Here is a 24,488-nt window from a genome sequence, read left to right as displayed (position 1 = left end):
GATTAAATTCCATGGTAGTTGATGCACCAAAAATCTATCCAGTTTCTAACCAACTTCAGCTCTGAGATTCTGTTTCTCCCCCTGGCTTTGGTGATGCATCATAGTAACCTTGGCTACAGGGCAGTTATTGATTCAAAATACAAATACAGTGTGAGAGAATTTCACTGCACAAAAAGGTTATTGTGACTGATCTGAACAGCCCCTGTTTCAGCAGCAAATGCAGAACCCAAGTAACTAATCACCTTGTTAGAGTTTTGCACAGCAGTATGATTTCTACTTGTGTTTTCCATGAACTTACAATTAAGATACAAAAGCCAAAATGTGCATGTAACATACTGTTGTTCTATTAGTGTGGCACAAACATAGTAAAGTGTGAAAGCGTACCACCAGAATGATGTCTTTTTCCAGTGCCGAAAAAACAAACAAACAAACAAACAAAAAAACCCAACCAACACAAAAAGAGATATAAAAATTACAAGATCAACAAAACAAAACAAGAAGAAATTGCCACCAATGTCACCACTACAGTTGTTGCCGAACATAGACAGAACTTAGCACCATCCATGTTCTGCAGCTTAGTTTATCCCACTTACTATCATGCTCAGGTATTTGTCTCCAAGCTTTTTATAACTTCATTTTAACTTCATTGTAATAATACTTCTCACTGCTAGTGAGACTGTGTACTGCTGATTAAAGGCTAATTTAAGACTTAAAGATTAAAGAGTTAAAATTTTGGTTCACATTGATTGTTTGTTTTGAACAAAAAGTTGCCTGGACAAAAAGCTATTTTGTAGCATGCTTGTTATTTTAAAAAATATATTATTGAATACTGCTATTTAATTACGTTTCTACATTTTTTCACTAGCATGGCTTGTGGAATAGTTCATTCATTGCAAACTTCATGTAGATATAACCTTTTTTAAAGCTGAGAGTTATTACATAGTCATTTGTACTTCAGTGGCATGCAAGGAGGATGCAAAATCATATTGCATCAAAGCAAAATCATTCTACCCAAGTTTGAATAAAGATGCAGAGCAGCAGCGAGTGTACCCATGGAAGCCTGTGTCTCCCCCTGCCTGCAATCCTATTCCAGGCACGAGCAGCTGTCCCCTGTGTGATCCTCCCAGTCGTCTCTGTCTGGCCCCTTACAAACACAGGCTGGCTGCCTTTCCAGCCAGCCACCTGTAGTAGCACTAATGCCAGTAGAAGTGGAGTAGCATCCAGGAGGATTTCTGCAGATGTACCACCTATGCGGTATATTCCTCCTTAAGCAATACCCTGGCTGTGCTTCTTGGATCAATGAGACTTGGTACTGTGGAGAATTGAATTTTCATTAATTTTCTATCCACAATGTAGCAGTCATGGTTTGGGCACAATTTTTCAACAAATTGTACATATGAAAGGATTGTCACTCATATAGCACATTAAAGCAATCACAGTATTATTTTATATATATATATATATATATATATATATATATATATATATAAAACCCCATACTCTTCCTTAACATCATTCCCCATGCTTTCTCCAGAAGAAGTTTAAAAGCTGAACCCTTTCAAATATCTGTGAATTCTTCCAAAATGATTTTTGTCATTTTCTACTTGGAGATCAATTCTGAATTGAACCATGGACACACAGATGACTTCAAAAACATATGTTCAAAGTATTTTTTACAGAAGTGAGAAAGGTAAAGGTAACTAGTTATCAAATAACAAACCCAAATGTTGGTTACTTCTCAGCCAAGTGACTGCTCTATCTGTCAGGCTATACAGTCAGCTTTTGTCACCAATGCCAAAACCTACTTTTTATCAGATCCTGAAGAATAAAACTTTCATCAAACAAATGCTGACAAGACCAGTTACCTGAGAGGGGAGATCCCAAAGGAGGCTCCACTTTGCTAGAAGTGTATCCTCCATAGTAAAGCACAGGGCTGGGCAGGTAAAGTCTTAAATTTAGCCCAACACAAATGGACAGAGCTCTTTAATAGGTCCTCCAAACAAGGAACAATTCATACTTTAGCAACAGTGAAACTCAGTCAGGAATCTCACATCCATCAAAAAGGCTACATATATTTCTGAGTGAGTCCTGGTCTTAATTTTGAAATATTATTGCAATAATTTTCTCTTTATAAAAAAAATAATTTCTTCTGTTGAGTGATTGTATTAGTACCTATGAATGAGAAAATTGTGTACATTTATGTTATTGTGAAATTTTAACAATTTAATATGACATATTGGACATTCCCATCATTGTTAAAGAAGGTGCTACCTTTCTGCTGCTGAAGAAGTGGGGACACAAACTCTGTTTTCTTTGCATGGATAAGGAATTTATATTATGTATGTACAATTACTTCCACTGGAATACATGTTTAATTTGCTAAATTACAAAGTTCATTATAATTAATGGAAATAGCACATTAAAATATTAGTGCAACATGCTAAAACTTCAATGACTTGCTTAAAAATCACCTTTTCTTTTTTAATGCAAATAAACATAAAACCATAGGATAAACTTACATTCCCACTTCTTCCCATTTTACAGGATCCCTTCAATGTGCTTCTTTGGCTAAGAGTGTGAAGTTGGAACTGCAAGATGTATTTTTACAGAATAAAATTTGTTTCCAGCAGATTTGTTAGCAAGTCTTGGAATGCATTACATTTAAATGTACTACACTTCAATAGCAAAAAAAACCCCACCACCAAAACAAAAACAAACAAACAAACAAAACGCAACAAGATGTGGCACTGCACACTCCATGATTTCACACTAACCACAAGCATTTGGCTAGACTTCTGTGGAAGGGGAGTTCAGGCATACTCTCAGTCTTTTTCTTCCCTCCCTACATATTTACGATTTAGATTGAATAAATAAGTTTGGTTTGAATGTACTACCCAGGATCATTTTGCTGCCCTTCCCACAGCATCAAATCTTTATGCTAGCTTCGTACCAATAAATATGGTCACAGTTTCTAGGCCAGGTAAGAGGAGAGAAGCAGGGGAGAGGAATCCAGAGTTACTAATATAAAATAAACCCACAGATCAAAACCCCACTGTTATTTTGGAAAACCTTTGTCGGTTTGGATCTGAACAGGAGAAATGTAGATGAGTTTAGGCTTTAAAAATACTTTTTGACTGCTCACTCATTTTCTATCAGTTAACTCAGTTACTCAAATTTGAAAGATAAAAGTGTTCAGACATCACAGTTGAGGTTTTAAAATATTTTCAACGCAGACCTTATTTTATTTCAGTTTGAATTCATGTTTAATTGATTTATATTTCACTATGTGAAAAGGACACTAAATGAAATGCTGAGCATGTATGAACTTATAATATTTTAACAGGAAATACAATTTTAATGTCATAATATTAAATACAAATTTAAATAAAATATTATAAACATACAGAATAAACCTTACTGTGAAAATCTATTTTTCTTCCTACCACAAAATAATGTTTCCTATCAAAAAAAGGCCACTGAGAAGGCCTTATACTCTTAGACAATCTTACTTAAACACAAAGGGTTTCCTGAGGAAAATTTGCAAGTTGCAGTAATGTTTCTATAATGAAAAAATATAGTCCAGTAGGTTCAGAGCAGTATGGGAAATAACCACCAGCAAGAAACTGGAGCTGGGATTATGCCAAATTATTTGGTTGCAGTAACATTACTATGCCCTAAAGCCTACTCTGTGAATGAAGGACATTTATCACACTTACATAAGTATGATGTAGGAGGTAAAAGAATTTTGACAAAATTTTTTTATCAAAAAAAATTGGACATAGATCTTGATTTTCAAGTACATTTGAGAACTGACAAAGTCCAGGTGCAGACTTCAGTGATTCTGCACATCTGTGCCCTTCGCTTTGAGCCATAAATTGTAACATTGAGCCTTCAGGTACAATTACTAAACCCACTGCTACGTTGGAGGCCTTACACTAATGAAAATGATCCGTTTATACTTTGAACTGCATGATCAGGCAAGCAATGACATACAGCTATCTTAAAGGAAAATGATTTTAGGAGATATGAATTAACATGGAGGATTAAATGATAAAGAAAAAAGACAGATAACTATATTCAGAAGAATTCATATATTCAAAAGTCAGTCAAGAATTTTATTATCAGTCATCACAGTTTCAAAGGTGTTTAAACTACGTTAATAACGAAACCCAACAAATATTAAATATATACTCCCTATCTATAGGCATCACTTTGCAAAGCCAGACACTCACATGAGAGCATGAGCTGCAATATCATGCTGTAGACAGGAAAAACCTGCAAGAATCTTGGTGAGGAGCTTAAATTTTGCAATGTGTCTGGGCTTCCTCTCTAAAACATATTTAGAAGGTCCAGTTCTGATTCATGTAACCAGGTTGTTTCCGAAATGGAATACATACAGTGGAGTGTGAGAACCCTCTCTGAGGACTTTGTAGTTGACAAACTTAAAAACCTTTTTAATACACACTGCAAATACAATTATATTTTGAACTTTTCTCCATTTCAAAGTGATGCTGTGCCTTGCCTATCCCATGCTTGTCTCAGGTGCAGTTTTTAAACACTTGTAAACAGGATTTTTCAAATATTTGAAATATCGAAGTAGTTTGCTTTTTACAGAGCTGAGATCACTGGTATGCTGCATAACAACATATTTAGTAGCTCTTATCTTACTTTTGATGGAAGAGCAAATAACACTTTTATGCAATTTAGTTTGTACAACAGTATTTTGAAATACCAGACAGTAACGGGAATCAGCGTACCATGAATCCTAAATAGTTCACGAGTTGGACTAGACTTAACATAATTATTTTATTAGCACATCTGCTTTCTTTTCACACATTTGTAATTATTTAGTTATTAATATTAGCTATTAGTATTCTTAAATGAGGATAAGGTATTAAAACCATGTCCCTAAAACCATGTATCATGTGCCTAAAAGGAATCCCACTATACTGTGATAACAAACCTTTTGAATTCACATGCAAGGGAATGATTTTGAAAAGTAACTCTAAAGATTTACCAACACCACGATCTTCATAATAAAGCAATCACAATGAAAACCATATATTCTATTAATGCATGCATCTGAGGCAGTTAGATTATGTAAAAAGGCTTATAATACAGAAAACTAATAATAACATTTAGCAAAGATGATTGTGAATCTTCATTAATTAAATTTTGCAAACAGTTACATCCACTAATGAGCCCACAAGCTGATTTAGTAGAATTAGTCCTTTGTATTCGGTAGAGTAATATATCCCTCTTTGTACTGCAGGGACAAAAGGGAAGCGTCATCAGGGAGCTGCCTGCCCGCAACACAAACACACTCTATAGAAATTGCCATGTTACTGCAAGCATGGAGGAATGTCACTAGGAAAACACAGGAAACCCAAGCCAAGATTTGAGATAGCTAAATTCAATTATCAGACATTTTCATTCAGATTCGAGAGTGGTATTTCAAAAGCCGCTGTTTTGTTACTGCCTGTTAAAAGCCCCTATGGCATTCTTTATGATTATTAGTGAAACAGAAATTAAATGGCAACTGACCCGTACAGTGTTTGCTGGAGTCATGTGTTTCAGAGACCTAGATACTGCATCTGCATCACTGTGTGATGAACAGCACGTACATTCCCACTCAGGATTTGCTTTGGAGTGCCAACATAGATGAATGAAGGAAATTTGATGAAACTTCCTAAACTGATGCCACGCTAAGAATGAATATTCTTGTTTGCTATTTTAAACTACATATGATTGGTTTGTAAGCTTCTGTTCAATAAAAACTGAATTATGATGTCTCAGTAATGTTTAATAGATATAAATAAATTAATGAAGAAGCCTCAAAGATTCAAAATGCCTCTTAAAAGAAGACATAGGCAATATAACATTGCTGTTAAGTAGGTGTACATTGACTGTCTCAAATATTGAGCCAATACTTAGCCATGCACTCTTTCAATACACAAAAGGAACAGCAACATCCTAACACCAGACAACATAAATCTGCTAACAACATTATGCAGGGAAAGCATTGTTCTTGGGCAGAATATTCTAAACTACTGTTTGTCAAGAAATACTTCAGTACCACCCATAGTTTTTAAAGTCAGTCTGATGGCAGATTGTCAATGATTACACCACCTTCCCCTGTTTTCAGCAGCACCATATACACTGCTAGCACTAATTTCCTACTGTTCTGGTTCAGGCAGCAATCTGCCCATTTGCAGCAATCTAGAAGACCAGAAGAAAGAAGTCAGCTCTTTGAAGATGCACAGAAGTTGAATTGTTAGTTATAAACCTTTCTAATATGTTTAACTGGTTGAGTGCGTTAAAGACAGCCAAAGGTTATTGCTATTCCACATGTATTACTTCTGTCTAAATATATGCTGCCACATAATGTATCTTGAGTATTAATTTCATCCAAACTTTCCAAATTATCTTTTTTTTAATATAAGACATGAAAAGCAGGTCATAATTTCCTCATTTCTTAGTGGTGTCCAATAAATCACATTTGAAAGCGTTCTGTGACAAGTAGTTGAGGAGAACTTGTTATCTTTTTTTTTTTTCTTTTAGTAGAAAATTGGTATCCCATCACACATAGACCATGTACCCACACAGTGGATCTGGGAATAACTAGTCTCCAGCTATTAATTTCTAGCTGTAACAGCAGCTCAAAACTTTGCATGGTTGTTTTATATAACAAAATGCACATAAAAGTAATGTTTCCTATAATATGCTCCTCTGTGACTTGCAGAACTGGTGCCTGCACAGCTCCAGTCTTAACTGTGTTTTTCCAATACCCTCCCTTTGCAGGGTCACATTTTTCTACAGCAGAGAAACATTTGCTACTGCTTCTCCACACACAATCTAGCAAACTCTTTTTGAAAGCACCTTCTCTGCTTCCTGAGATGTTGTTTTCCACAAAGCCAAGGTCTGTACTTGCCACTGCAGAACCAACCACAGGCTAAGCCTTTCCTAAAGGTTTCTGTGACACTATACAAAAGGAGCACATAGGAACCAGAATCAGATATATGTTAGTGGAGTTCCTCCCAGCAGCTGGAAAAGCAGTTGAACACTGGTCAGGCATAAGGCACTTCCACTGAAACCCTTTGAAGACCCTGTTTAAAGTGTCCTTGCAAGGAACCCCAATATTGCCATTGTTCAGCAGGATTTAACATCCTTTTCTGTTCGGCTAGAAGAGGGAGATGGCTGTTGGACCTCCCTACACCAGACAAGCTCCAGTGAAGACTGTCTTCCTTTGTTACCATCAAACTTTCCAAAATGAAGTGAACCTAAAATGTAACAGCATCTTTAGGCAGACAAATGAGAGTCTGGCTATTGAATTTTCATTCACAGAGGCTTGCCCAAATAATAACCTTCTGTCTGCAGTCACTTTCTTATGAACAACATAATTTAAGATGATTTCAGGAGCAGAAAATTAAATCATTCACAGTGGATAGATCTTCTAATAACAAGACACTTTTATCTCACAGGCAGCAGTCTTGTCAGTACTTGGGCATAATTAGGACTAGAAATTGGTAATTTTGCTGTAAAGCAGCTGACTGAACAATAGAGACCATTTGAAATAGAATTCAGTTAAAATCTTTAATATTGAGTCAGGTTGTTTACTTGAAAACTTCCACACCGCTATGTGACATTTTGATTTGCTAAATATTTACATGCGCAGAGTCTAAGGTAAGTCTTGTTTTCTAACCAGTCACTTCCCCTTTGTATTTTGGATCCATAGTTATTCATAACCCCTTATCTGACTGGTGGTGGACACACATTTATCTTCTGGGATTTTGAAAAATATAATCACCTAATGGAGTATTTAACACAAAACACAATCCTATCTTAACCTAAATTGTAGGGGAGGGCAGTGTGGGAAGCTAGCATTTTTTGTAAAATAACTGAGTACCATAAAAAGCCTGTAGGAATGTGAACAAAACATATGTAAGCAAAATATATTAAGTGATGGGAAGGTCAAAGTTAAGATTAGCATCTGAAAGTAAGAAACATCAAAGCAACACTAAGTCAGCATTTCCCTCTAAAATGCATGTCTCCTATACTCTCTTTCAAAGATGAAGGAAACAATATGTATATAATCTACCATATACCTATAGAATGTGTTTGATGTAAAAATTTCAAAATTTCTGTTATTAGTCATGGTGCTTTATCATCCCACAAGCCTTTTACTTAATTTCATAAAAACTTAATTCTCATGAAGACGCATTAGGTATAAATCACTTCAACATTTCTTTTAAATCCATTCCCCCTCATCATGGTTCCATTAAAGGTGCTGCACAGTGTCCCACAAACTTATCTTGTAAAGTGGTTTATAGGCTATTTAGAAATATTCTTACATCAGATATCATTATATGCCCTTTTTTTGCATCATAATGTCACTGCATGAGATACGATGTGGCAAAGTTGTTAAAAAGATGTCCCAAGTCACTCATAGCCTCATGGGACCAAGGAAACTATGATACTAAAAGATGATGGCGGTAAAATAGGGAATTGGTTACAGGTGGGAAGCCTTCTATATACAGCAAACATAGTAATTGTTCCCATGTGACCTTATCAAGCTCTTTAGCTTTCTATGAAGTATTTTCTCTCATTGCAAAAAAAGATTGCTGATAGTTACTTTACTGTGGCACTGTAAGAAATAAATAATTAAAGTTCATTTACTAGTTTTGAAAACACAAGTTGTCATTTAAATGTGAAGTATATTATCATCGTTTTCAGCACTTAGTGCTGTGGTAAAGTCCATCTCTGTATAGATTTACAGGCAAAATACCCTAATATTTCCCCATCTCTGTTGACAAAAAGAAATAATACTGTTTTCTCCTCCTTGAGTTGACAAAGCCAAGTTTATGTGCCAAGTTAACCTGGAAAGACAGTTCTGAAGGCAAGTCACAACAAGCCACAGGATTTCCATAAAAAGATTATGGAAAAAGGTGCTTCACTAGAGAAGTTTTACATTGCATCAAAAGTGTTACACCTAAACAGTTATGTCTTGAATCAACATGCTTGGTAGCTACAATAAATTAAAGCAGTAAAACTATATATTTTTAATGAACTTATGTTGTAATATATGATTCAGTGTGCAGACAATGATTAAGAGCATAATTATCTGGAGATAGTTAAGGAAATAAACTAATCTGAAAAACATTTAAATTAATCTTAAATAACATCTATTCAACTTTTGGAAATAGAAAGATGACATTTCAGAGAATTATTTTTATCTCCCTAGGAACAGGGCAATCAAATGAGATCTATGGTCTGACTAGTCCTCCAGCAGTGCCAGGACCTGACTATGCTCCCTGTCCACAGGGAATAATGTCAGACTGTTTTTTGTAACTTGTAATATGAAGCAAGATATATACAGATTTTGGGTTAATTTAGATTTTATACATTAAACCATTATCAATTCTAATCACAGTTATTTTCTTCTTTTATTTCAGACTGAAAGGAGCCCAAAATATAACTCATTTCACTCATAGAGAAAACTGAAACTGCTTGTCTAAATGACAGAGAATAGATACCCCAAAGAACAATCTACAATTAGAAGGTAGAAAAGAAATTTGATATTCCCATTGAAATTAACTTTAAATAGTCATAATTTAATTTAAATGGTGAAGTAATCACTGTTTGCTGCAAAAAATCATCATACCAAATTCAGAGTCACAAAAATGTTTGTAGAGATTTCCACATGCTTCTCAACTCTGATTAAAATTGAATAGTTTTTTTTTTTAAATCCCTGATTTCCAAATCATGTAAAAATTTTGCAGTCAGTTGTGAAGTTCTGTCCTGCTGAGTTGGATATCTTCTTAGTTTACTATGCATTGGAACCTGACATTAAGAGCACAACCACAACACAATACAAGGAGTACAAACAAAGATCAAGTACTAAAAGCTAATTGGCTTTGATGACATTGTTTATTGCAGCTGAAGCCCATGCTGTTTGTGCTATACTGTGGTATTTGGTATCTAAGCTAGCTCATTTACATCTACATGAACTATAGCACAGTTTTAGAATGGAGAAGCAGAGATAACATTAATTTAGTGAATATTGTAGTTGGCCAAAGGTCAGTTTTAGGAGCCTGAATATTCTCCTAAGACTTGAGACAATACATGTCTTGAGACAACAAGAGTATATAATAACATCCTAAAAATAGTCTTGTCAGAAGGTTACCATTTATAAAATCCAGAACTTCATGAGTCCAAAGAGTTGTGGTGAATGGAGTTAAATCCAGCTGGTGGCTGGTCACAAGTGCTGTTCCCCAGGGCTCAGTATTGGGGCCGGTTCTATTGAATATCAACAGTCTGGTCAAGGGGCTCAAGCGCACCCTCAGTAAGTTTCCAGATGATACCAAGTTGTGGTGGAGTGTTGCTCTGCTGGAAGGCCAGAAGGCTCTGCAGAGGGATCTGGATGGGCTGGATCAATGGGCCGAGGCCAATTGTATAAGGTTCAACAAGGAGAAGTGCTGGATCCTGCACTTGGGTCACGACAACCCCATGCAACGCTACAGGTTTGGGGAAGAGTGGCTGGGAAGCCACACTTCCCCAGGAAAAGAACCTGGGGGGGTGTTGGTTAGCAGCCGGCTGAATATGAACCAGCAGTGTGCCCAGGTGGCCAAGGTGGCCAATAGCATCATGGCTTACGGCAGATATAGTGTGTGTTCAGTTTTGGGCCCCTCTCTGCAAGAAAGACATTGAGGTGCTGGAAAGTGTCCAAAGAAGGACAATGAAGCTGGTGAAAGGTCTAGAAAACAAGTCTTAGGAGGAGGCAGCTGAGGGAACTGGAGTTGTTTAGCCTGGAGAAAAGAAGGCTCAGAGGAGACCTTATCACCCTTTACAATTACTTGAAAAGAGGTTGTAGTGAAGTGGATGATGGTCTCTTCTCCCAAGTAACAAGTGACAGGACAAGAGTAAATGCCCTCAAGTTGCACCAGAGGAGGTTTAGATTGGATATTAGGAAAAATTTCTTCACTGAAAGAGTTGTCAAGCCTTAGAACAGGGTACTTGGTAAAGTAGTGTAGTAACTATCCCTGGAGGTGTCTAGAAGGCACATAGATGCAGCACTTAGGGACATGGTTTAGTGGTGGATTTGGCAGTGTTAGGTTAATGGTTGGACTCAATGATCTTAAAGGTCATTTCCAACGTAAATGATTCTATGATTTTATGATTCTATGATTCTGTAATCATACCTTAAATACCATCTTAGCTCAGACACAGGCAAAACATTTACTTAAGTTCTGCTGCACTTCAAGAGAAATATGAAGCAATTGGAGAGAATCCAAAGAGCAAAAAGGATGATCAGAAGTCTAAAAAACATTGATTGTAATAATATAGAAATAATTAGATAACAATAATGGTAATATTTATTCTACATGTTTACATCAGGTAAGATAAACAAGCAAAAAATTCATATTGCAGCACGGAAAATTCATATTGGTTATTAAGACACGGTTTCTATGGGCAGTTCCACTATGGACGGTGGAACATGGCAGCAAACAGCTTATGAAGTTTTTAGGAACAAAGCAGACAAATATCTGTCAGAAGTCACAAGTAGTTGATCCTACCACAGACAGAGAGAGGTCCATATGATCTTTCAAGGTTCCTTCCAGCTCTGCTGTACTATTACAGAAAGCAATTATGTGAGGGTGCAGGTATGTGCTCTTGTATTTTCTGGGGTAAAATGGAAGTACACTACCAAGTAGGGCTTGACTAAACCAAAAATACTCATTCGATTTCAAATGGTTTTTTTTTATAGATCTCTAATATTTTAGTCAAAGGTGATTCTTTGCATTTTCAGAGGAAGGAATGGCATGTACAAAGGATATTATAATGGCACAGATCTATCTGATACTGTGTCTTACAATTTTTGAGCACCTTGTGAACATTCTATAGATTTAAAGAAAAGGTGAAATATTATAAATGAGTCCATTTTGCACCATGCATCTATTTCAGATATTTTTCTGACACTGCTGAAGCTGGAGTGTTTTCTGTTAATTTAGCATATTTTACATGTGGTACAACTGGATGAAGTATACACAATGAAACTGAAGTGTCAGGTCTCTGCTCTAGTAACTAAATATAATTTTGGCCTGAGAGACTGATCAACATAAAAGTCAAACATACAGAAAGACAGATGAGGGAAGACCAGGCAAGGAAAGGAAGTGCTTGGCCAAAGTTTCAGTTACATTCACTAAAGCATTTGATTAAATCTTAAAGATGAGATACCAACTAAACTTGTTCTCTTTCCCTATATAGATTAAGCCCTACTTAAATATTTAGGCCATTCTTTAAAAGCTGTAATTCTAAAATATAGGAGTGCTTTATTTTGTGTTACTTAAAAAAAAAAAAAATCTGTGGAAACCCAGCATTAATTAGACAAACTGGAAACTAAAAGCACTCCTACATGCCAAAAAAGCTTAAAAGAGAACTCATTTTTCAGATGTATCTGCATCAATCAGAGCACAGCACAGAACCAGCCTCATTTTAGGGTCTGAACACATTTAATTTCATACAAAGTCCATTTTGACCCAATTTTATCTACTGAAAAAGCTTATACATAAGTCCACTCACAACCTATGAATGTGCCATCAATAAGCCATACTCTGCTCAAAACAAATGTTGACTTGAAAATCAGGATGCTAAAAGGCAGACAAGGAGATACGTTGATTTGCTGATGACAGCCAAGGTTAGATATATCTAAGCTTAGATGATTTTTTATTCTACGCAACTAAGCTGTTTATCCTCTTTGAAAAGTTAACTCTCCCATAAAAAGCTAACATCTTAAAAAAAAACCCGACCAGAACTGTTTTTATAATAACAATTACAGATTTTGCATAAGAAACCTGCCAGTATTTTTGCTAACTGAAGGCAATATTTTTCTACCTCTTAACAGAAAGGGGGGAAATTGGGACATCATCCCCAAGAGCTGGAAGAATAAGAACAGAATGAGAGCTCTAGAAATTAACCATTCTTTCCTCTGAGCTACTCCTGCAGGACTTGTATAGATTCCTTCTACAGAAGTACTTTATGTATGTTGCGTGTGTGTGTGTGTGTGTGTGTGTGTTTGTATACAGATGTGAGTTCATGGAAAGCATACTTGACCTCTGTACAATGAGTGTGGCACTATTATAACAGGAATTCTCTTTTCAGGAGATGATTCAGCTAATTCTCAAACACACAGCTTTCATATGACAATTAACATTTCTTCTTATCTCATTTTTTTATGTTTATCCTTGGGTGGCACTTCTGGCAATACTACTAGCAGTAACTTAAGTGATATAAAATGTTGCCAATTGAATATAGTTTTTCTGTTTTATTCAGCAGCTTGTATTTGGATTTGATTGGTGAGACAGATGTAGCCATAAATTCATATACAAAATTTTCCAGAAAAGGCCACTAATTTGAGGTCACTCCATCCCAGACGCTGGGAAGCACATTTTCCAGAGACAAGTGGAAATCAGACATCAGTCTCACCAATGTCGTTTGGAAGTCAGTTGCATTGCAGCCTCCTTTAGCCTAGGAATCATCCTCCATGGGTCAGATTTTCAAAGACATTTAGTATTTATAGTTCTCAATACCTACAGATAAACTAGGTTTGTGAAATGGAAAAATGAGTAACCATTTTGGAAAATTTGGTTTATATATACGTTAGGGTTGTGAAGTATCTAATGGATTATCCAGCTTATCCTCCCCAAAGTTTTGATTCTCTTCTTTTTGTTAGGGCATCTGAAATCATTCTGAAATAGTCATATAGTCTATGGTTTGTTCTTCTAAAGAACAGGTTAGAAAGGAATGTGTTTCTCCTCCCAATATTCCTACAAGCCCTTTTCAGTTTGCAATTTTAACTCCTCACCTTTACATTCAGTAGCTCATTTTTTAATTGTTTAATAAATAAAAATATATATTCAACTCATAACATTCAAATTAGTTATTTTAATATGTAAATAATCAGGTTAAAATAATTGACTGCTAACATAAAGTGAACAATCTCACTGACTTCAGAGAGATTACTTAAATGTTTATTTGTATCTTTAATGTAAGTATTTTTTTTTAACTGCAAAGCAAATTTATGAAATTATGAAGTAACACGTTCAAAACATACAGTTATGCTAAAACTTGCTTTATGAAAAGGTGTGGGTTTATTCTAATTAATACCATGCTTGTCTGTACAATTTTAATTGTACATTCCTTGGCAGTTGTCATTCATAAAAACTTGTAAAAGAAAAACAGATTTTAAAGAGTATGCCAGCAGGTGAATCTGACCTAAAATCTCAGCCCTGCAGCAAAATCTACACAGAATTTTAGTCTAAGCATAAAGAAATATTTTTATAGTTAAGGATATTCTGTCAATTTGCCTTCTGAGTTACAGCTAACATTAGGAATTTCAAACTGAATCTGAATTAAGAAGTCAAGGAACTGTCAGGGAGGCCAGTCTGCATTGCTCTGCCCTTAGAGACTCCCTTACAAATGAATAGGACTGATGTCTTCAGCACCTATGAGCAGACACTACACAAGCCAGACAACGTGGGATGAACTCCCTTCTTACTTAAGCATGCTTAAATATAAACACAATTATAAACTTCCTCAGATGTGATGTAACCATTGCAGGAACAGAAAGACAGCTCTGCAGAATCCTTGCAGGCATTAATGTTAACTAATTATTAACTAATGCAGGCATCATGAATTAGAAGAAAATCAGTGAACAGAAGCCTGCCAAAGAACATGAACTGAGCAGAAAAGTACTGAAGCAACATCTACTTAAGATTTATTTGTTTTGCAGAAGAAGGGAAGTAAGAGGAAGGAAAACATGAAAATTTTTCAAAAATAAATCAAAAAATTACAGTAATTTTAAAGTTATTCAAGGTTAATTTCTGGCATGGTGTCTTTTTTTATAGTCAGGAATATTTTAAAGTAATTGAGAAGTATCATCTTGTGAATATCACTTGGAAATTCTCTGGGTCACATTCAAATTAAATTCCTTAAATCAAAAATCTAGTGGCAAAATTAATGTACCTAACTAATATATCACTTAACAAGCTAGGCTGAAAAAAATAATACTTTCTATGAATGTAATTTTAAATTCAAGATAATAACCAGCTGCTGTTCAGCAGCACTTTTTGGTGATATTTTGTATTTATGCACTCTATGTGACTCCTTGGAAATTGGCAGACCTATCTGAAATTGCAGTAGCAGGAGATGTAGACAAGTATAAGCTAAAGCAATTTTTACTGTGAGAGGGCCAACCTAACTTTTTTCCAGTAAATTATCTCCTCTGTAATTGGAGTTCTTTCCGTATCTAATCATTTGTTCACACATGGACCAATCGGAGTGAAAAGACTCTATGTACAGTACCAGCTTACACCTTCACTGTATTTTACTTTTGTTCATATTATCAAAGGTAAAGAACTGTATCATTTGCTCAAGATAATATATAGAGTACATGGAGATTAGTGAATTAACCAGGCATTTCATGGTATTATTTTTAAACAAGTTTTTTACCTTCTATGACTTTTAGCATAAAAAAGTCTTCTATGACTGTTAGCATAAAATCATCACATTTTATTTTATAAAGTTTAAAGCCTGAATTTGGGGAATCTGCTTTTATATATGCAGGCAAGAATGTGCTGGTTATCTGTATTGTGGACCAGATCCTTTACTCTCAAACTATTTTAAGATTTTCACACATATTTACTACAAATTACTGTTGTGACATCAGCTACGCTACTCACTTAAGAAAATGGTTTTTAGAAGGAGACAACTATCTATTAAGTTTCACAGTTTCTTTCTCTACTTGAAGTCAGACAAACATTGGATCTGTGTGCTGACATTCATCCTGGCCATAAGTCTGATAACTCATTATACCTTGTTTTCTGATGCACTGAGTCTGGGATTAAGAGGATCAGAGACGCAAAACTTCTGGACATTTCATTCAATATTTCTGACACTGGAGCCACAGAAATCCAAGTTTGTAATTTTAATGCTAAAACAAATCTTAACTGTCCAAGTAACGGGGTAAAATTTTTTGTACTGTCTCTCCCACCTGTCCCATGCATCCCTCTACATACGCATAATCAGGTCATGCCGTTAAAAAAGGTTTAGCATCTATTTTTTCAGTAAATCAGGCAGTGGCAGACCATTTACTGCACTTGCATTACTACTACTATTCAATATTTTTGCATTTTTTGACCAAAGTATGTGGCTTTTTACTGCAAAAGATAAAAATTAAACCACTAGCCTGAAATAACCTCTCCTGTGATTTATGTGCTCATTTGGGTTTGTAGGAAAATGTGATATTAAGAACTTTTATCCTAAACAGTACTTGCATGTCTTCTAGTGTTTAAGCCCTTACAATGGTGTGCTCTGGCAGCTCAGTCACCCATGGTGCTGCAGGGTGCTGACATAAGGTTTTGTTTAACCAGGAATGAATAAAGTAGCTCAAAGAACTCTACATCCAAATTTCAAAAATACACAGGAATTGTTTAAAACCAACACTGCCATTTTACTGAAGACTTCCAGTCTGTCAGAAAGAGAGCAATCTATCAACAAAAAAGCTTACACAGACAGTAAGGAACTTATTATAATGTAATAGAATATAATTTCTATGTGGTTTTTTTCTAAATTTAGGATTTATTTTATCAGAATTTCCAGCAGCAGTCCTAAGCTGTATTTGACAGGGGTTTTTTTTCTAATCTTTTTATATAAATAAACAAACACCATTTTAATTCTGCTACATGTTGAGAAAATGAAGTAAACGAGTGCATTAACAAACTAAATTCCTTCCTTGGTGGAAATCAATATCAGATACATTGCTATATATACTGATATATCTGATATATAGATTTAATTTTATAAATTAATTCTGGCCATTACTGCAACCAATTGCTCTTTCAAAAACCATCAGACAATGAACAAATGCAAGACTGAAAAATAAGTAATTTCATAAATCAACAGATTAACACACGTTCAGGTGTTACTTTCTAGGCCTGAAGACAAAGAACAGGAGCAAATGAAGCTGTGAACTGAAATATATGGATTAAAATGTAAAATAAATACCACTGAGCACTGAATAAAAATTAAAAATCTATCAATGACATTTTATTGTAAAATAATATTGTCGTCTTTCTTCTGAAAACAGTCCTGTAGAGAAGATTAATATTTTGATAAAGAATAACCATTCATGCAGATATCAAGGGAAGGATCTCTTTGCCATAAAGCCATATCTTGAAAAATGCTAAACTTACCACTAATATGTATTGAACTAAAAATCCTGTGGAGATAGACTGTGATTGAAAGGCATCTTAATTTATTTTTTAAATTAAATATCACTATCTTTTAAAGTAATCTACCTTGAAAAGAGATTTTGACAAAGAAATAATTGCAAAATGTTGTATCTATTTCAACTGACATTTTGAGGAATTGTAAATAGGCAAGTATTTATGTAACAAATGAAGCAGATTTTTTTTTCTTTCTTATTACACGCATTAAGAAAAAAAAAAGGTGTAAGTACTAAACTGTTATCTGGACTGTTTTCTATGTTACTTTTCCATCACTTATATAACATTCATGAAGATGATAAATAGCAGTAAAATTAATAATTCTACATTTTAATAATTCTTAAGAGGTATTAAGAGCTAGCAAAATGCTTATCAGAAATCGAAAACAAATATTCAAACCGAATAAAAATATATTCGGAAGTTAAAATGCCCCATTTAGAATACATTGACTTAGCTCAGACTGTCCTTGCATATTTAAAGTTCCTGGTAGAGCAGTTTAGTGAAGGGCTAGCATTTTAAGATGGATACTATTGCTCCATCTAGTGAAAAATTTGTAACACATCAGACCAAGTCTGAAGTTGAACAACATATTTTTTGAATCTGTGTGATTCACGTAACAATGAAAAAATCTACTAATCCTTGAGTTAAATTCTATTCATTCCCTTGCTGAAATAGAGTTCTTATTTTGCAGTACATCACAGAGTTAAGACTTTATTCACAACCTTTTCAGATAGAAGTCATAAATGGAAAATTGAACTGTAATGAAGATTACAGTAAATAGGATGTAGGACATATTCTCCATCCCAAATGATTGAAGTCATCCCAGTTTCCATCCCATCCCTGTTTGCTTCCTCTTGCAATAAAAACCTCTCTAATCCCTACTGTTCACCTCATTTTCTATCCTATTCTTTCAGTTGTTCTTAAAATTTTTTAATAATCTTTCCATACTTTGGTACCCTAATGTCTGTTTTCAGACCCTATTCAGGTTATCCTCACAATTTGCAACAACAGCCATCCCTTTTAATGGTGTCTTCCCCATATTAATTTACTTAAATTGTGCTTTTTATTGTAAACAATACATGTCTATATCATCTTCGCCTATTAGGCAGTGGGGAAATCAACAGCTAAAATACCAGAAAAGCATGCCCTCCAGAAAAATGTTTTTCCTCTTCCCCAGGTGCTCTATTTCCAGTCAGGTCAAGAAGGGCTGGTTGGTTTTCAAATTAATTTTTGTGTTGTTTGTTCCACATTGAATAACATACTAAAGATGAAAAAAACCCCTCACACAACCATTCATTTTGGACCCTACCTAGTCACTCCTATTAGTGGAAAGCTTTTTGGATTTCACATCTTAAGTCACAGCCCTTGTTAACCTATGTGAAGAGACTGATCATGCATTTCTGCACATTATTATCTCTACACGATGCATTGTCCGTTTGTACATATTTGTACATATTGTTTCTAAAACGTAAAATAACAGAAAATGCTGGGAGAGCTGGTGCAACTACCTAGATTTCCTGAGGGAAGAAATAATGGAAGGTGTCTCTTCGATGTCTGGAGTATGTAACTGCTCTTTCCCTTTTAATAATTATTTAACAAGGACCCAGTGTAGTTAGGAACATGATACTATCCAGTAGATTGGAAACCAAGTTTAAAGTGACAACATAACATGAAGACAGCTGAAAGTAAGAATTTAATGCTTCTAATTTTATTCTCTTTCATTCTGGATCTGAATATTTAATAGGCTTCACACTTGCAGCTTTTCTCTCAACTCATAATCAGATCCAATCCATATTACACTTCAAGTTTTTATCCTGTTTTCTGGAATCCATTTTCAAGAATAAGAATTTATATAGTTGGTGGTGGCAGCTAGCAAGAGGAAAAAAACAAATCATAGTAACGGTAAGAACGTTTTGCACTTAGTAAATTCATTATATCAATGTTTAAAACTGAAGGAGCTCAGAAACACCATAGGCCATTATGTCATTGAAAGTAATTATCCAAATGTTCAGTGTTTAAACTTGAATTTTGACAATACTTTTTACTACTTTGTCTGAAACGAGATTTGTCAGATATAATGTATTAAATTCAAAAGTTAATATTTTGCAACTCTACTCTTCAACAAAATAGCATTTCAAAGTACTGTAATATCTATTGTCACAATTCCATTTTGTCTTCCTATGAGGTCTGCAGTTATCTGCCATAAAAAGACAGCAGATGTCTGGTATGATACACATGGTAACAACAGTACATTCACCGCCACGTTCATTGCTTCACAGTGCTGAAGTGCTACGTTTATAAAGCAAGAGATAAAGGATCCTTCTGTAAGTTATAATCAACTTAGTGTCATGTCAACAGAATGCTACATTTTGCAGTGATGTATATCTTCTGGCTGTTTTTTGGAGTAAAGTTGATGGTCAAAAGAGCTATCAATGGCCAATTGGTCCACCAGCAAAAAAAAGCTGTCAGAATTTGCATCTGTGTTAGAAATCTATATGATGATGAGGACACCATGGAAGTTATGGTCCTCAGAGTGGAGGATTTGGTACAGCAGAGAACTGTAGATGTGGGGAATTAGTGGACCACTTGCACTTCATATTGAATTGTCTGTACTTTTTATCTCAAAGTTTTATCAACCTTATTTTGTTCTCAGGACATATCAAGGATAAAACCTTCATGATACCTGAAGGAGTCTAAAGATACTATCTGTTGATTGTGAATTTTGTGACAGTTAGTGAATAACTGATCCATGAGGAAGACAAATGATGCTCACATGAATAAAAACTTCCTAAGAAGACTAAAATTAAGATAATAGAAACAAGAACTGACACCGTGTAGAGAAAGGCTTAAGGGCCTTAAAGATAAACACAAGACCTGAATTACTGCCATCCTCATTAGAATTTGCTGGAACTTGAGTCCTGAGCAGACGGCTGCCAAGTTCATGTGAATGTCAGCTCCCAAAAGTACAAATTATTCACACTAAAGTAGCCCAATTTTGTGAGCGTGTAAATTTTGTAAAATTTCAGCTTCACTTCTGAAAGCATTCCCAAGCTTTGTTAATTGTCGCAAATCTGCCTTTCTTCAGGTTTATATCTGCTGATAATGATTTTCTCCTGGCTTCTCTCCACAGACTTACCACTTTAAGTCTCTTGATAAAATCCTTCTTATTATGCTAGCATGTAATTCCTTGAACATAGACCAAAAAACCAAAAGGCTCGATGACCTACAAAGCTGCTAGATTATCTTTTGAAGACAAGGAAGGGGTAAAAGGAAGCTCTTTGATATTTTATAACATGAGTGATGTTTGTGAACCCAATATCAAAATAACACTTCTAACAAAAAACAGGAGTAAAAGACATGTTTTATGTAAATTCAGTCCAAAGTTAATCAAGTGATAGGAAAGGTAGGGATGCATAATTGCTGTGGAGACTCTCAGCAAAGACAAGTGTAACTTGGCTGGTGTGCAGGTTTGTGCTGGGTGTGTCAGCTAGGTACAACTTTGCTGGCACAAGAGGGCTTAGCTATCAATAAGATCTCCACAGGAATGCATCTTCATCATGCTTTACAAACAGCTAGAAAGCATGGTAGCCAGATTGTGCCTATACAGGTATAGTCTACCATAATTCTTTTTCATATATTTTATGAATATATATATATATAATTTTGTTTCATGTATTTTATTTTTTAAGCAGACGCAGATACAACTGCATTTGGGCTGTTTCTTCATGGCTGGGAGCACTTCAGCAAAGCTCATTAACTGGGAAAAATGTAATTGTCTTAGCTGTAGTTGAGCTGCACTTATGCTACTCATGCTAGCATAGTTCTAGCTGCTTAGAGTGCTAGGATCCATGTGGTATCTAATTGTGTTTGATACTCATATTAATAGAGTTGCAGGTACTCAACACTTCAGAAAGGCTGAATCTCAGTTTACATATTGCAATCAGAATTGTCCTACTATTGTTTCAGAAAATGAGGGATTTCAACAGATCATTTTTTGGAAGGATTTTGACAAATGGGCCCCACTCATCAGAAATTTACAGCAGAACATTCCAGAATTTACAGAATTTAAGGAGTTACGATGTAATTGCTTTTCAGTGCCAGTACAAAGATATGTTAAACAAACCCAAACCACCACTGCAAACATTCCCAAAGTCTCTAAATCAGTTTAATACTATTAAGTTACATTAAAAAAATTAAATAGTTTTAATCTGAATGGTGCATAGCTCATAATTTTTAGCTAGCTGATCTAAAAAAAAATCCAGTGTTGTTTGGGGTTTTTTTTGGTTTTTTTGGGGTTTTTTTGTGGAGGAAACAGCTGAAAGTACAGGTTATGTTTTTAAAAACACTCCTCATTTATAAGTAAGGGAGGTGCGTTTTCCACTAACAGGATAGGTAGTATAGAGCCAGTGATAGGTCAAAAATCTCCTACAAAAAGTGTCAATATACACACAAATGAAGAAATCTGTTTCATCCACATGTTGGAGCAGCACTGTGTACTGATAACAGTGAATTTGGCACACATAACACTAATAATCTTTGTAAGAAATTGCACAGTCAAGATTTGAGTGAATTTTGTTTCTGGATAAGCAAAACCACAATTTAAGCAAAGATCTGCCCGGTTAAAGATTTTATAAATAGACTTCTAAATAAGATGCCAAGATGAAAAAAAATAGCATCTGTAAGTACTTCTAATGAAAAAAAGAGTAACTTTGAATTAATGTGATTTAGTCAACATTCCACTGATGTAACACCACTTACTCACTCTTCTTCTGATTCTTTGTCATTTGTTCTTCTTTGTACTAACCTCGTGGCTAGGAGCTGTCAACACTGTTAAAAAAAGAAAAAAAAAAGAGGAAGCTCAGAGAAAAATCTGTGGATATAGCAAAAACAGGTAAAACAGAAATATTTTGTTTGTCACTTCTGAGTAAATAATGTTTATGTGGGTTTTCTATTGTTAACCTTAGATTAGCTGAAAAGAAATAAAAAACACCAGAACTTTTTTCATGTTTCTTTCCAAGTTTCTTCCTTTCACTGGAGGTAAAAAAACTGAAGCAAGGTGGTTTACAGCAGGGTTATGATGACCTCTTGTGGTTTATATATGCATTTTGTTTCACAGTTTCTCGAAAATTTAGTATCAAAGGTTAAATTCTGCTCTTAGATCTGAACAGCTTTGCGTTGCTAATTCTGCTTAACGTGAATTAACTTCTCCTCCCAAACACACTGTCAGTATTTGTTTAGCTCACTGCTAAAAAAAAATTTTAAAAATATCTCAACCTTTACACTCCACAAACTTAACAGGTGAGAGTATCATATTTTCTCACATGGTCATTTGTTGAAGCCAATTCACAGCTCTATATAAAATTATTAACATAAAGAACTATAATTTTTTAATAAAAACTTACCCACTACAAATGGTGCAGAAATAATATGGTGCTAGCCACTCATAAGAAATAAGAACAATAGGTATTGAACATTATATTGATAGGTAACAACAATAGATACTGAACATATATATTTTTTTATAAAAATGTAGTGCATGAGCTAATTATACGTATTGTCTAAATTGCTGCTCAAGTTGCCTCCTTTCATCAATTTTGTTGTAACAAAAATCAGAGAACTGAGCATTTTCTGATGTTGTTGAATGCAGTCTGTTAACCTGAATCATATCACCTGACACCTTATCCCTTAACAGATAACATTACTCAAGTCTGTAGCCTGATTTTGCAGTTTCCTGAAATGATGCAAAATTACACAGATCTCATGAAACAACTTTGCTGAGTTATTAAACTTGAAGTGACGGTTCTGACAGTATTTATGGATTTCACGGTAGCACTTTCTCACTGAAGGATCACCAGTGGTGGTATTTGCACCTGCCAGGCAGTATTCACATGACCTTGCACCTTACTAAATTTAGGATCTGTTGCAAAGCCATTTCTGCCCTGGCTCTGCTGTCTGAAGTTTTGGAAGCTCATCAGCAGTGTAACCTTGGACTGACACCAGCTGGATATGTGCCACATTCTGATATGCTGTGATTGCAGCTGGGGGAGGCCTGAATTCAGCTGCTGCGAGACATTACTTGTTTATGTAACACACACTTTAAAGATGTGTGGGTTAAAAACAAACATTGCTTTTAGTGTATACAGTAATGAGTCCCTTGTATTACTACCTTTCCTTGTTTCGTTTCCTTGAAAAAATTAGTATCACGGGCTGTTGGGTGAAGCAAACTAGAACAATGATGACAAAAAAAAAAAAAAAAAAAAAAAAAAAAAAAAAGCAGGTTTAAGATAAAATGTGGTTATCTTTGTGTATCAATAAGGAAGCACTGACAGTGGTCACATATCCTGAAAAGTCTCCCTGGCTTTTGAAACTTCATCAACAAACTTATTCTGACAGCTTCTTGCACAAGGACATTCTGAGCACCACTGACATGCAAACCTGGGAGACAGAAACAAATTGTTTGTGTGGGAGGGAGCTGTTTTATTTCTGTTGTCTAATAGGCCTGATCTCTTTCATTCCTCTTTAGCTGGGTTAACTCTGCAATACTAAGAACTGATTGATTTAAAACTGTAAGCCTAATTTATAAGAAGCAAACTTCAATACTCTAGGCACCATTTGAGCTCTCAGCTAACTACATTTTATACACCGGAGCATGTGATTTTTTAAAATGTCTAAATGCTGTCATTATTTCCCCTGCAGTTGGTTACGGGTATGGTAATAACCAGCCCAAGACAATTTTAATTTGACCCTCAGGGTGCACTAATATTACTCCCCTGTCTCAGCCTGGCCTGACAGGTGGCTTGTGGCCACTTCTTGCCGATTGGAACTTCTTGGCCAGCTAGCTAAGAGGTTAGCTAGCTAGTGACCTTCCCAGAGGACGTAGCAGGCAGCTACGCAGGCAGCAAACAACCAGGCACCTCGTGCCTCATTGTATGACCTGCAAAGTCTTGCTGTGCCAGAAGCAAGGCGGTGTAGATAGGAATCACCTGGCAAGTACCGAGCTGTCATCAATCTCTCAGCTCCGAGGACAGGGGAGAAAGTCTCACAGTCAGAGCCTTGTCCCCGTGTCTTCCGAGTCACAACTCTCGCTGCAGTCACATTTCAGTGCAAGGGATCAATAGAAAAGCCACACCATATGTGGTGACATGATAGTCCAAACATGTTCAAAACACTGAAAACTAAGTCTAATTGTTGAGATGTGGATGGCAG

General features: G+C 35.4%; 1 long non-coding RNA gene across 2 annotated transcripts in view; it reads right to left on the bottom strand.

The window, feature by feature from the left end:
- Positions 1-24,488, bottom strand: part of LOC114013016 (uncharacterized) — a 94,942-nt gene that overhangs the window by 28,293 nt on the left and 42,161 nt on the right. For both annotated transcript variants that reach the window (XR_003555842.2, XR_003555841.2), the window contains exon 4: positions 22,041-22,109. This is a non-coding gene — a long non-coding RNA (uncharacterized LOC114013016). The remainder of the gene's footprint in view (positions 1-22,040; positions 22,110-24,488) is intronic.

The sequence above is a fragment of the Falco peregrinus genome, chromosome 3 (assembly GCF_023634155.1).
Source record: "Falco peregrinus isolate bFalPer1 chromosome 3, bFalPer1.pri, whole genome shotgun sequence".
NCBI lineage: Eukaryota > Metazoa > Chordata > Aves > Falconiformes > Falconidae > Falco > Falco peregrinus.
This window is presented reverse-complemented; position numbering and strand designations above follow the sequence as displayed.